The sequence below is a fragment of the Phocoena sinus genome, chromosome 1, assembly GCF_008692025.1.
Source record: "Phocoena sinus isolate mPhoSin1 chromosome 1, mPhoSin1.pri, whole genome shotgun sequence".
In the NCBI taxonomy this organism is placed as follows: Eukaryota; Metazoa; Chordata; class Mammalia; order Artiodactyla; family Phocoenidae; genus Phocoena; species Phocoena sinus.
In genome coordinates this window covers 164,862,145-164,876,160 of record NC_045763.1, presented here as the reverse complement: position 1 = coordinate 164,876,160, position 14,016 = coordinate 164,862,145, and the positions used below count along the sequence as shown (strand labels likewise).

At 51.9% G+C, this 14,016-nt stretch overlaps 1 protein-coding gene across 9 annotated transcripts in view; it reads right to left on the bottom strand.

Annotated features, from left to right (window-relative positions):
• Positions 1-12,648, bottom strand: part of TLR5 (toll like receptor 5) — a 56,052-nt gene extending 43,404 nt beyond the window's left edge. For 3 of the 9 annotated variants that reach the window (XR_004352316.1, XM_032649888.1, XM_032649931.1), the window contains exons 1-4: positions 12,584-12,645; positions 12,086-12,234; positions 4,646-4,802; positions 2,582-2,751 (exon numbers count right to left, since the gene is read on the bottom strand). The gene's annotated coding sequence lies outside the window, so the exon portion shown is untranslated. Of the gene's footprint in view, positions 1-2,581; positions 2,752-4,645; positions 4,803-10,761; positions 10,981-12,085; positions 12,235-12,583 lie in introns of all 9 variants that reach the window. The other 6 variants (XM_032649896.1, XM_032649923.1, XM_032649913.1 and 3 more) reach the window with 6 other exon arrangements.
• Between the last annotated feature and the right edge of the window lie 1,368 nt (positions 12,649-14,016).

Sequence of the window (14,016 nt, the reverse complement as noted above, 5' to 3'; positions counted from 1 at the left end):
GTTCTCTCCCACTCTCTCAGCACGACCTTCCTCCTTCCGGGTCTCTTGGGCCCTTCCTTCCACTACACTGGCTCTCTGATGGCCTCGTAACTCCCCTTGAACCTTCCGTGACCTTTAAATGCATCCGCTTCTTTACACCTCCCATGGTTCTAGACTCCACAGACCTTCTCTTCAAACCCTCTTCAAACACCTCCAGCTCGGATGCCTCCCTGCTCTGCTATCCCATCTGTCTATACCAGCCACCTGCCCTCTGCGTGCCTACACCTGGTGGCTTTAGCTCTGTCAGGAAAAACCACCTTGGTGCCTACACTAATATGCAGAACCCAGTCGTGCTGTCACCCTCTCTCCTACCCCTAAGGAGTGATTCCAAACCTTCACCGGCTTTCCCTCACCCATCCCGCCTGGCCTTGGCCCTCTCAGAAGATGTTGACCTTGCTTCCTACTTCTAGGAGAGAAGGAAGGTCTGGTTCTTTACGTGGCACATGCCGCAGCCATCCAGTGACTCTCTGTGTCTGCCAGCAAGGCCCACAGGAGGGCTTATGGCCTGTCCTGGGGGCAGCGCCCTGCGGAGCCACTGGGAGGTGAGCTCTGGGGTCAAGAGTGTGTGGTGAGACTGAGGCAGCTCAGGCTGGTCCGGCCAGAGAGGGCGGCTTCTTCGTGCACACCTGGGTGCAAAAGCGCTCCATGGCCAGACGTGGCAGTCCGTTCATGCCAAAAAAAAAAAAAAAGAAAGCGTGCTCTCCAGCCACCCTTCTCCTCAGACCCATCACACGCCCGAGGGGAGACAGTCATCAGCAGCTTCCATGAGCATCGCAGATTCACACAGCAGGGCAAAGCCTGACCTGACGACGGTTCTCCAAAGAGGAAGCAGACAATTAGCGCACTGCGTCTCCGTGCACTGGTGCGACCTCAGGAGAACGGTTTACTGATTTGCTGGTGCCCGGGGGTCTCGTTAGGGTTTGTTTGTATCTCTCCGTGTTCATGATGCTTCGATACAAAGCTTGTCTAGTAAGTCTAGCCCAGTGAGAAACTTCCCTTTCGTGTGTCGGGGTGGAAGGGGATACAACAAGAAACTCAGTCAAATGCCTTGCTGAGTTCCCAGGGCTGCTGGAAGCTGGTAGCCCTGTCAGGATGGAAATGAGCTGAGTCTGATATGACTTGCTGTTCCAGAACCTATGCTGACCTGCCGGGGTTCCCGCCACCTTTCCTCAGAGCTGCAGAGCCTGGGCCAGATCTCTTCTAGGAATTGGTCCACAGCTGCCGTCAAGCTCCCTGGTTTGTAGTTGTTTTGTAAATACCTGTTGAATGAATGAAATTGCCACATCCTGCCTCTGGGTCCTCCTCCCCTGCACGGCCCGCAGGGCCAGCTGCCAGGGTGCTGAGGGCTCATCTGCGCTCTGTATCCCTCGGATGGGCTGCTCTTGAGCGGGGGGCGGGGAAAGCCTGGAGCTCTTCAGAGCGGCCGCAGCTCGCCCGCTCTCTCCCCTCCTACCTGGGGGTGCTTATCTGTGCTTATGATCCCGTCAGCTTCTGAGAGGGAGCTTGTCCCTTCTTTCTTCTTCCTCATCTGGATATACCTTGAAATATCCTCTTGGGCCTCTGTAGCATTTCCTCCAAATTCAGAGCATTTGGGGCTATAGCCTTTCTGATCAAACACTGCACCATATTCATCTTTGGTTGTGGACCCTCAACTCCATCTTCGGTACATATGAAACTCTAACAACGTGGGTGAAGTCAGACCAGCTTCCTTAATCCCCCATTGGAAGAAGCCTCAGGTACATCCATGCAGATGGTGGTTAATTCTGTGAAGCTCATCTCAGGACACCACCACCAGCATCGATTCCCCTCACTTCCAATTGTTTGTGCCGTTCAGCCCCACAGCCCCTGCCTCCTGTCTGGGCTGCTGCAGTGCCCACCCCTCCAGCTGACCGCCCACAGCCAGCCTGACCCCGACACCTGCATCTCTCGCTCAGCTAAATGAGGGGGTTGTAGAGCACGGCTCTGACCAGAAACCTTCACTAGCTCCCCCTGCCCGCAATGGCCCAACCCTTCAGGGCATAAAACTCCACTGTGGACTATAATCTATTCCTGGAATGGCTGATTAGAGAGGTCCCTTAGCGCCTGAACCCTCCCATTGGACAGAGGGGAAACTCCATCCAATCTACCTTCTGGCTTATCTAGTCTTGCCTGGGCTCCAGGGATAACTCACCAGAGTTTCACCAGAGTGAAACTGGATCCCAATTTCTCTGCTTATGCTGATCCTGGGCTTGGAATGCTTGTTCCCATCTCGTCTGCTTACCCAACTCCAATTCATCCCTCACAGGCTACCCCAGAAGCCAACTCTTTCGTGACACGGTTCTCATATTCCTACAGGCACTTTATCTCCCTCCCTTGTTCTGTGTACATTTTCATGGTGGCATTTTCATGACATCTTGTCTCCTCCAGATTGTCCATCTCCTGAGGGCAAGGACCCAGTTTTGCTCGTGTGGTACCCCTGAGGCACACAGCACAACTGAAGTGCCCGGTGATATGTTCCCCATTAATATTTTGAAGGAGAGTGATTTTCATCAGGAGTACTTACCTCCAGTCCTAACAGAAGGGGCTTCTAGTATGTTCTGATTCTAGAGGCACTGGGTCCCTGATTGTTTAAAGGCTTCCGTTTCTGAGACAATGGGGACCTCCTCGCCTCGATGATGGGAGGATGGTCGTCAGTGTTTTCCTGGAGAATCGAGAGAAAGGGCTTTTGTTTCCCTAAGGGAGAACAGGAAAGCTAATTAGGAGGGAGAAACAGAAAATATTACGTAGATGTTTTTCTCTGTAGGGGTATTTAAAACTTTAGGTGTGTCTCTGATTAAGTGGAATTTTAATTGAAAAAGATCAAGGATTTACCCTTTTGTAAATCGAGGCATATGGAACATCAGAGCTGAAGAGATCTGGAGAAATCTCATGCCCAGCCTCTGGGCCAATTAGTCACGGGGGCTTTCTTCCTTGTCCCTCCAGGGAGGGAACTCCATAATCCACTCCATCTTTATTGTCACAGTGGTGGTGAGGAAGCACCTCCCTTGGAACCAGATGTCCCTTTCATGACATTTCTGCGGTCATTTAGTTACTGGGGACCCACACACAGGATGAAGACAATCCACTGTCTTCTCCACAAGGAGCAGAGAGCTTGTGGGTTTCTAGGGAAAAAGCTAGGTTTGCCATCAGAGTTTGACATTTCTAAGCAGTATGATTAAGTAAACTATGGTTGAGCTAGGAGACACTGGATAATTATTGGGTCTCAGATTTAGGATGAGATGAGCCCTGAAAGTTAAGAATGACATACAGTGGGGGCTTCCCCGGTGGCGCAGTGGTTGAGAGTCCGCCTGCCGATGCGGGGGACGCGGGTTCGCGCCCAGGTCCGGGAAGATCCCACATGCCGCGGAGCGGCTGGGCCCGTGAGCTGTGGCCGCTGAGCCTGCGCGTCCGGAGCCTGTGCTCCGCGACGGGAGAGGCCACAACAGTGAGAGGCCCGCGTACCGCAAAAAAAAAAAAAAAAAAAAAAAATGACATATAGTGCTTTTCACCATTTTATTGAACTGTGGCTCAGAGGGCAAGTATGTGCCTGTCACATGTCCATCACGTTGTGGAGCTAGGATTTGAATCCAGCCGTGAACTTAGTTTTCATTTTGATCTTCAAAAGAAAAAAAATCAAAATTGTGGACACTGCAGAATAGATACAGAGCCTCCAAGGATGATTTGCATATGAATCACCCAGAGATCTTGCTGAAATGCAGGTTCTGACTCAGCGGGTCTGGGGAAAGACCGGAGATTCTGCATTTCTAACAAGCCTCCAGGTAATACTGATGCTGCTGGCTCAGTGATCATGATTTGTGAGGTAGGGACTTAAGAGAGCTGTTATGGGCCTCACTGCTCACTACTCAGGTTGCCTCATCTCCCAGGAATAAAGTATGACCAGGATGTTGCATGATCACTTTTGAGAAGGGGGCCATACATTCGCCCCCAATTCTTCTTAGTCCTGAAGACTGAAGCATTGGATGGTGCTCGAGGAGGGTTATTTGAGGCTTCTGAGGCAGGGGAGCTGGGCAGGTCACATCGTTTTACTTGGAGCTGAGGAAAAAGAGAGGCTTGGGTACCGCTTCTCAGGCTCCAGGACAGGCGCCTCTCCTGGAGGCCAGCAGGGGGCGCACAAAGGGCGAAGACCAAGGCAAGAGCCCTCCGAGGGCCTCCGGAAAGTCTGGGCTGAGGGGTGTGGAAGCCACCAGGGGCTGTGGACTGAGCCCCGCTGAGAAGTTCCTATTGCTTGCTTACGTTTAGAGAGCACGCAAGTGCTCCTGGCAGGCTGGCACAGGGAGAGGAGATCACGACCGAATTTCAAAACAGGACTGTGATGTCTTTCCTTCCTTGGCATGCACCTTAGAAGGAATTACCCACCCCCTCCCCCAACCCCTTTGAGGCTGTGAATCCGTTGGGCAGTGTACACAATTCTGATTTTTAGGAAAGGTCAAAATGACAACGAAGTTTGTAGCTGGATTCAAATCCTAGCCCCACAATTTAATAGATGTGTGACCTTGAGGAAGTGCTTAACCTCTCTGAGCGCCAGCTTAATCACCTATACGATAGCAACAATAATAGTTTCTACTACCCTAGGGAAGCATCCACAGAGGCTTTTGAGGACCCTCCAGTTACCGAATGAAGAGCCCAGTTATTGATGTGGAATCCTCTAATATTTCTTGCTTGCTGAAGTAGACAGACATTTATCCAACTGCACCTCACCAGAAATGTATTCCTTTTGGAAACCACTGAAGGGGAACAGCGAGAGAAGGAAACGGAATTATTTCTCAGTACGCTGGGGAGATTTGGTGTTTCTTTTTTCTGCACTCATGGGAAATTATGTAAAAGTTTCCCCTATTGTCTTTAATATCTTCAGGTGGCAGTTCCCCCAAACCAAAACAAAAACAGCACCATCAAACAGAGGCGTGACAGTCTGAAGGAAAGATGTTGAAAACCCAAATGGTTCAGGTACAAAAATGGCTTCTCTTCTGTCTGCTCATTACAAACTCCAGCACACAGTTTTAAAGCATCTGATTGAAAGAAATAATTCCATCCGAGTGGTTATTAAAAACTAACGACTAGCGTGACGCATCTAAAAATCCTTGGGAAAAGATAGCTCACCAAGGAACTGAACATCTCCATCTTCTGCTTCAGGCAGCACCAATATCCTCAATTAGAAAATTAACATCTGAGACTCTGACAGCCCCCCCGAATGCAACTCAGCTAAACCCCGCGTGTTCAGGGGTAAAGTAAATTGCCAGGAAAGATGGGCAGCTGCGAGGTCAGAAGCCCGAGCAGACGGAGAGCTGGGAAGTCTGATATTGCATCCCCTGAAAGTAATGACACAAAACAATCCGCTAAGAGTGGCAAAAATCATTTGGAGTGTGATGTAAATTGGAAGCAGCTGGGGGGAGGCATGGGCAAGAGAAACCTTATTAAACTATGATCCGTTAGACACGGAAAATGGACATGTGAAGAGAGATTACAAAACACTTGAGAACTGTCCTGGGAGGGATCTGCAGTCTGTGCTGGGTTAACAAGAGCATTAAGAGAAACCTCCCAACTGAGCTTAAGGTAGATAGCTAGTGGGAAGCAGCCGCATAGCACAGGGAGATCAGCTCGGTGCTTTATGACCGCCTGGAGGGGTGGGATAGGGAGGGTGGGAGGGAGGAAGATGCAAGAGGGAAGAGATATGGGAGCATATGTATACATATAACTGATTCACTTTGTTATAAAGCAGAAACTAACACACCATTGTAAAGCAACTATACCCCAATAAAGATGTTAAAAAAAAAAAAAAAAGAGAAACCTCCCTAGGCTGGTAAAATCAAGTCCGCTCGCTCTTCGGCAGAGGGAGACGCCCCCTGGTGAGAGGTGAGGGAAGGGAGAGGGAGGGAGTCAGGCCAGGAGGAGGGGGTCCTGCATCTCCAGGCCTGCCTGGTGCAGAGGAGGAAAGATGATTTCACTGGCAGTGCCCCAGGGACTGTAAGCAGGGCAGACAGAGCTGGGAAACACGCCCCTGCTGGAAACACACATTCCTGCTACATGCCCAGCGTCCAGGGCCCCCACAGACGTGTGTGGAATGTGGAATTTGCCCTGGGCAGGCTGCCAGGGGTGGCTGTGCTCCATTCTGAATGGGGGAGGGGTCAGCAAGAAACTTGGCTCCTTGGCGCTGTGGGTGGTCCCTTCCAAGATGCATGAGATATGGCAAAAGCTCTGGGCTGGGAGAGGGGAAACCTGGGTTCTAGCCCTCCTTCGGCCATCACCTGGGCATCCTTGACAAGTTTAACTTCCCTTGTCCTGTTTCTGTACGTGTATGATGGCAGGTTTGAACTGGAAGCATTTTCACAGCCTATAAACCCTAAAGTTATCTAATGAGACTTGCTGAGTATCGTGACAGCAATCACAGACCAGGACACAATCACAACCCGTCCCCCACCTTCATCAGATTTGCAAATCTGTTATAGATATTCTTGAAAATATCTCAGGAAAATAATGGTATTGATGTACCAATAAAATGGATAAATATAATGAATCCACATATATCCTAGCCTCGAATAGCAACTTTTTCCCCGCCTAGGAATTTACTCTCAGAGGGAACTGCTTCTTCGGCTAGATAATCTTTTGAGAGTAGAAAACTTTTCCCCCTCTTTGTATTTCCACCTTCCGCTGCCCACCTCCACCCTCTAGAAGTCTCCTGAAGTCTCCCCAGGCCAGGTATGTAACAGGACTGATTTCAGTTTGCAGGCTTTCATTTCCCAAAAGGGACTTATGTCCAGGACACAGAGGCTCTCCCAGGAGGTCGCGAGAGGAGTGAAGTTGGTGGGGCAAAACAGTGAGGTTTGGAAGAAACAGGAAAAGAAGAGAGGTCTGGGGGTCCCAGGAGGACAGGACTTCGGCAAGTCCCCAGAGTTTGGCCGTGTGGTCTAGAAGCAGCAGACACTGCCAGGGAGGCAGGGTCAGGAGCGCGCTCAGTGGTAACCTGAGTGGACCAGACTGGTGCGGGATCACCCTCAGCCCTGCCCTGAGGTCTCGGCACTGCGTAAGATCCAGAAATTATGACACCACCCTGAGGTAGTTTCTATTCTTGCCAGCCTGGTGAGACAAAGGGTGCAAATGGATATTAAGTTGATCTCTAGAAAATAAAAGGAGAGGCAGTATTTCTTACACACCTCAGCGTCTTATTGATTCATACTTGCAATCCTTTTGTGTGTTGGGAAAGAAAGTAAAGTTAGCCTTGGGGCTTTCTAGAACCAGTTAAGTCTCGGACCATGATGAGGCGGAACCTCACAACACAGAAACTCAGGGCTGAAAGTGGTTTTCAATCTTACCTTCATTAGGGCCAAGTTCAAATGCTGGCTCAGTTGTCCTGTCTACAAAATGGAGTGGTTATGAGGATTAAATGAGATGATACATGTAGCTCGTATTTCTGGGTCCCTTGCAGTGTCTTGCACGTGGTAGATTATTTGTTGACTATTAAATTATTTATTGACTAGTAAATCATTTATTTTTTTTGTTTTGTTTTTATTTTTTTGCAGTACGCGGACCTCTCACTGTTGTGGCCTCTCCCGTTGTGGAGCACAGGCTCCAGACGCGCAGGCTCAGCGGCCATGGCTCATGGGCCCACCCGCTCCACGTCATGCGGGACCCTCCCGGACCGGGGCACGAACCCGTGTCCCCTGCATTGGCAGCTGGACTCTCAACCACTGTGCCACCAGGGAAGCCCGTAAATCATTTATTGATTATTAATGCTAGTCTAACCTACAATGAATAGACAGATAGATAGATAGATTAGTGACTGGTTTGGTGACCTTGGATAAGTCATGCTGTCAGCAGCGCAAGGACTAAGAATCCTGCAGTAGTGTTGCGGCCATAAACATTCATCTAGAGCAAAGCGTGAGCTGCTCATCTTGAATTAGTATGGTGGTTTAAGCACATGGACCCTGAAGCCAGACACATCCAGTTGGAACCCTGGCTCTCCATTCACTGCTGTGTCATTGGGTGGGTTCCCTGGGCCTCATTTTTGTCATTGGAAAAATGAAAATAATAACAACACCCACCTCACAGGGACTCAGAACAGTGTCTGGCTCAGCGTAAATGCTGTTTTTGCGTTTGCTGTTATTGCTGGTGTCATGCATTTGTGCACAGTCAAGGAGAAAACATCCGGCCCCCGCCGTTATGAAGCAAAGTCATGTTTGGGGCACTTAAGACAGTTTACCGCATGCCAGGGAGGTGAGAACCAGCTGTTTCCAGGTTGCAATATCCTCTTGTTGGGTGCCACAATACCATGACTTTGGAGATTACCCCAAATGAGAGTTCTCTGGGACAACTGAGGGGAAGGGAGGGGAGGAAGGTTCAATGAAATACAATCAATGTGAAGAGGGGAATTTATCCATTTTCCTTACCATAAATGGGCTCCTTCCCTCCTGCATTCAACTGTGGTTGTATCTCTTACAAAACAAACAAAACTATCTTCTCTTGCCATGACCACTCCTCCTGCCCTGCTGAGAGAAAATCTATCCTTTTGGGGTCAAATTCCTCAGATGTGAGGTCTGAAGACTCCACCCAATGATCCTACTGCCCAATAACCTAGCCTCTTCTGACCCCATGAGACCTGGCTTTCTTGTGCGAGCACCCCTCTCAAAGTTGGCCTCCTCATCTATTCTTGCCTGAATCTCTCTGTTCTTCTTTTTGGCACACACAGCTTTGGCCACCCATCTCTTCTTGAACTATCTCCTCCCTTGGCTTCCTTGATTTTCTTCTCTCTTTCTGTCATTCTCTTTTCCACCAGTTCCTCTCTCCCACACCCTGCCCCTAGAATGTAGGTTTTCCCCTAGACCTTGTTCTCAGCTTAGCTTCTTCTGGCAGTGATCGCATTTGCTTTCACATGCTGGGCAATCCCCACTACACTCCCACCATCTCCCCCTAATCCTGACCTGAACTGCTTTCAAAGTGCTGATTAAAGGACATCCCCACTTGGGTGTCCTGCAATAACTTCAGATGCAATAATGCCCCGAAGTGACGTAACAATATTTTGGTCTTTGAAAATCCTCCAGAAAACAGAAATATTTTTGCACGGCGCTCAGAAGGATGTGAATGGACCTCTCCCTGGGCCAGGGACCCAACTCTCGTGTGAATCAATTTCCCCCTGCCTCACAGGTTATGAGCCAACCTTCTCCTTTACTCTACATTACTCATCACCAAATCTTACTCGTTTTCCTTTCAGATGACCCTCGTGTTATCTTTTCTTTTACATTTTCATCACCCAGGTTCAGACTTCCATCCAATGTACGTTTATTGGGCACTCTCTGCCAGGAAGGCTGTAAGCTAATAGGGCTCCATCAAGGATAAACCCAGTCCCAGAGATCAGGGCGCTAATAGTCAGGACTGGGGTGGGGTGGGGTGCAGCCACAAGAGGGAGTGACGCTGTGAGAGGGTGTGCTGGCAGGGTAGCAGGGCACAAAGGAGGACGTGCAAACCCAGCCCGAGGGACCTCTACTCCCAGGGGATATAGACACTGATCACTGAGTCCTGTGCATGGGAAAGCGTAAGCTTGGGACAGCAGTGAGCGTTCCCGGCAGAGGCTGTCAAACAACACCGTCAAGGGAGAGGGGGAGCCCAGGCATGGGAGTCTGCTGTGGGTTCAAGGTGGGAGCTGGCGGAAGGTGAGGCTGGAGAAGATACCCTGGGGCTGGATCAGGAAGGACCTCGAAGTCTGTTCTGAGGCCCCTGCTAAGTGCTTTGAGTACTGCCACCACATTAAACGCGAATTCCTCCACCAAACTTATCCAATCTTTAAATTCCCAATAATAGTGCTTAACCCACAAGTAGGTGAGGTGCTTCACAGTGCCCAAATCTGGCTGAATTTCAGTGAAGAATCATTTACCAAATGCTGCCTGCTATGTGCCAGACACCAACACTGGCTCAGCGGACCGCGAGGAGAGTGAGACACAGCCCCGCCTCTGTAGGCGGGGCAAAGACCCCTCAACCCAACTGGGCAGTACAGGGTGCACGCGGTTCAGTAGAGGTGCAGGCAAGGTGCAGGCAAGGAGCAGCGGAGGGCAAAGGAGGAACACCCCCAACTCTGCCTGAAGGCTGGGGGAGGGGCCAGCCACGGAAGTCTTCCCTGGAGAAGGTGCTATTTGAGGTGCTTTCTAAAAAACAGAGGATTCCCGGGACTTCCCTGGTGGCCCAGTGGTTAAGGCTCTGCGCTTCTAATGCAGAGGACACGGGTTTGATCCCTGGTCGGGGAGCTAAGATCCCACATGCCACATGGCCAAAAAAACCCCAAAAAACAAGAACAACAAAAAAAAACAAACTCAGAGGATTCCCCAACAGAGAGAATTCTGGGCACAGGAGAGCAAGTGTAGGGAGAGAGAGGCATGCAGAAGAGGCCTAGTCAGAGCGCCATGGGCAGTCACTGTGGTATCATGGGCCAGGGGTGGACTGACAGTGGCAGGAGGCGGGGCTGGGAAGGAAGGCAGGGAATTTGGACTGCATGGGGGAGGGGCAGCGAGCGCCTTTGCTTCGTCTGAGCCTCATATTATCCTTGGGCTTTCTGCCCTCTGCCTTGCCTGGTGCCTGACTGTTGTTTCTATAACAAATGCAGCTGAAGACCAAGTAGCTCCCGAAGCCCTCGCTGCCTTTTCCAGCCCACATGGGCTGTCTTCTTTGAACCAGCAGAAGACGCCACCTAATTTCACTTACTTGCTCTCTAATTGTTACGCAGGTGCTGGTTTTCTCTCCTCCCCTGAACCTGGAAGCTTCTGAAGGGCAGGAACAATGCCTCAAACCTGAGTTGGTCCCATAAAGCTGAGCACACTGTGTGGGTCGTGGCCCCCAAATGGGGGAGGGCGCTGCAAAACCAGTGCTGGCAATTCCTGAAGCTTGAGACCTGACTGAAGATTTGAATCTGCTTTCTGCATTCTTCTCCACGAAACAAAAAGGGAAGCAAACACATGTGGATTCAGGAACTGTACATTCCAGCGTTTTCTTGCTCTCTGAGTCTATGAGCATGAATAGACAACAGGCCTATTTTGATTTCAACACTCAGCAACGCCAAACTTCCGGATACAGAGAAATCAAAAAAGGAGGCTCTGGGACACAACTTCCTCAGAAGTCTTGCCTCCCCAGAAAGAAACCCAAAAAGCTGGCAGGGATGGCTCCACATTCAGACAACAGAATCTAAAGGCTTCTTGCTCTGCTCAGAGCTATAATACCCAAGGGGATGATCCTGAGATGTCATTTAGGATGGAAGTACCGGTCGGGTTGATATGCATGGTGTGGGCATAGGGATTGTTAAAATACGCTGGGCAGTTAGCTTTGGCCTGGGCCCCTCCTCTGGGAACCCCGTGGAATGTCTCCACAATCCGGCAACTCAGAGCCCCACAGACCTTCTTCCAGGGCCCTGTCCCAGGGTTCCCTTTCAGACTGGCTGTGCCCGGCCACTGTCTTCTGTCCACAAGAACAAGGGTGAAGTGAGTCAGAGGGTCCAGGAGATTTGGACAGATTTGTCAATGCTCAGCCTGGCTGAGTAAATGCAGGGAAAAGTGATCGAACAACAGACATTTGGCAGAGGCCTGGCTGCTGCCCAGGGCAGCTCTCCAGCATCAGTGTGTAATCACGATCGCCCTCTTCCAGGCACCCAGCAAGAGGACACATCCCAGATGCACCTGACAGCCAAACAGGGCATGGTATTGATTGGGTCACTGCTCCACAAGAGTGCCTATCTGGAGGACACTGGGGTTAGTTGCTTGTTTGTGGGTCCCAGTGCTGGATAGGTGTTCCAGACACTAAGTGACTACCTAGCTAATCCACTGCAAGGGAAAGCCTCCGCCACCAATTCCCACCCAACATGGCCTCAGCAGACTTCCTGGGATAGCACCCCTCACCCCCAAGACAATCAACCAACCCCCTTCCTTACCCCTTAAAAAATGTCGTTCCAACTGTGGTTTTCCAGGAGCATTGCCACTATGCTCTTATTTTCATAGGCAGATTTTTTGTTTTAAACATAAAAGTCAACAATATTTACCTTGGAGTCTCTACCTGGTGTTATGAGGGCGGAGAGACGGAGGTTCAAGGCCTTTTGTTGAGCGGCTCAGTAACTGTCTGGGATTTCCTTGGCTCTGCTTGAGGGTGGCTGTCTCCCTTTTCCAGGGAAGATAGTGAAGCCACCTGCCCCTTCCCAGGGTGGAAACGAAAGTGAAGATGAGGAAGTCTGATAGCGCTGTTCCACGGTGGAGATGCAAGTGACTTATTCACAGCCAAGGTTTCCCGAGCCCCGCCGGCAAGGTATCTACGTGCTCCCCCTCTGCCCCTGCCCCCCGGGGCCCCGAGGAGCGAAGAGCGCGGTCCTGGGAATGGGTCCAGGGAATGGGCGCTCGGGGCGCCGGAGGAGAGCTGGAAACAGCCCAGGACTCCCCTGGAGGGGAACAGGCGACCGATGGCCACCAGTGGCCCGGTCCCCGCCCCCCCTGGGGACTCCGGGTCCCCGCCCCGCCCCTCCACTCCTGCGCGGCAGGGCGCTCACCTCCGGGGAAGTCTCCCGGCGCCGCGCGCCAAGTCCCGTTCCTCCCAGTCGCAGAAGCGGCGCCCCAGGCAGGCCTCCAGAAGACGCCGCCGGCCCCGCCCCTGGACAGGCCCCGCCCTCGTCCCAGCCCCGCCCCGCAGGCCAGGTAACCTCTGCGTTCTCTCTGGCAAGTGGACCTCCTACTCCAGCCCTGAGGCTCCTCGGATGCACCCCGGAGACCCTGCGGCTGCGGGGACCGTCGCAAGTGTCCGTTTGACGAGGAATAACATAAGGGACCCATGGATTTGGGAGTCGGGAGGGAGGGACGCGGGTGCTGGGTGCGTGGGGCGCCCTGGATCCCAGGGGGAGGGGCCGCCTATAAGGGCTGCGGGCGTCCGGGTCCGGGACAGGGGGACCGAGCTGCAACCTTTGTAGACTCCCGAAATGTCCCTCGAGATCATCCAGGCCAGCATTCCGTTCCCTTCCTCTTTCCATTGTACAGAGGAGGAAGCCCAGGCCCGAGGACCTGGAGTAGTGGTCCAAAGGCACAGCCAGAAGCTAGCGAAAGAGGAACTCGACCCCATGCTCTCTTGACTCCCAGCGCAGTGCTCCTAACACTAAGCCAAACCGCAAGCTAAAAGCGGAGCATTCTGATACATTCCAGTCAACGAGGGCCAGCTGGGAGCTGGCGTGATTTGAGGAAGGAAGCCCCGGGTTTGTCTGGAGAACCCAGGAGAAGACAGACCCTTTCTGTCCTGCCTTCTCTTTTCTTTATTTCCCAACTCCTCCACTGCTAGAGTTTGCAGGTAAAGGGACCTGTCAAAAGTAAAAAACCGGCTCCCCAGAGGCCTGTGCAACCAAAGGGTTAAAGAGAGGTGACCGTCAGAAAGTGGCGGAGTGGCTCGCTGGGGTGAAACCCAGTTCAGTTCGGGGACAGACACGGCACTGTCCTGAGTAGGACTGAGGTGGGGGAGCGTGAGGGCGGGCGCACAGACTGCTCAGGTGGGTGAGACCCTCAACCCCGCTAACAGTGGGAGCTCGGGTGTAATCACAGGACGCTGACTCTCCCACCCGCTGGCCGGTGGAACTGGGTGATAGGATGGGCAGGGCGGGAAAGATCCGTGTAAAACGTGGGACTTAATTACAGCGCAAGGATTTCATCACAGAGTCTTTCCGGCTTCCGTCCTTGCCTGGCAGCCTGAAGTGTGAACGACAAATTGCCTCAAGTAGGTCTGAAGGGCCGCATGCAGAGGGGTAGGGCCGCCTTCCCGCTCAACCCTAACCCCACTGTCGGGGGGCTGTGGAGATGGAGGGGTGCTCACACTCTGGCTGCCAGGAGTGGAGGGGGGTGGTCTGCAAGGGCACCCAGGAAGTGCTGAGATCTGGGAGCCCCAACGGCCAAAAACTGACCCGAAACAGCGCCTTGCTGTGGCAGGCCCAGGCTTCCCTTTTTT